This window comes from Austrofundulus limnaeus, unplaced genomic scaffold, assembly GCF_001266775.1.
Source record: "Austrofundulus limnaeus strain Quisiro unplaced genomic scaffold, Austrofundulus_limnaeus-1.0 Scaffold13512, whole genome shotgun sequence".
NCBI lineage: Eukaryota > Metazoa > Chordata > Actinopteri > Cyprinodontiformes > Rivulidae > Austrofundulus > Austrofundulus limnaeus.
The window spans coordinates 1,226-1,440 of record NW_013965914.1 but is presented as its reverse complement, the minus strand read 5'-3'; the positions used below and the strand labels follow the sequence as shown (position 1 = coordinate 1,440).

General features: G+C 46.5%; 1 long non-coding RNA gene across 1 annotated transcript in view; it reads left to right on the top strand.

The window, feature by feature from the left end:
• Nucleotides 1-6: 6 nt before the first annotated feature.
• LOC106512784 (uncharacterized) overlaps nt 7-215 on the top strand; it is a 1,428-nt gene continuing 1,219 nt past the window's right edge. The window contains exon 1 of the long non-coding RNA XR_001309722.1: nt 7-205. This is a non-coding gene — a long non-coding RNA (uncharacterized LOC106512784). The remainder of the gene's footprint in view (nt 206-215) is intronic.

Here is a 215-nt window from a genome sequence, read left to right as displayed (position 1 = left end):
TGAAGCTGAGTGTTGTAGAGTCATCAGCAGCAGGTTGTGTTGATGAAGCTGAGTGTTGTAGAGTCATCAGCAGCAGGTTGTGTTGATGAAGCTGAGTGTTGTAGAGTCATCAGCAGCAGGTTGTGTTGATGAAGCTGAGTGATGTAGAGTCATCAGCAGCAGGTTGTGTTGCTGAAGCTGAGTGTTGTAGAGTCATCAGTAGCAGGTTGTGTTAC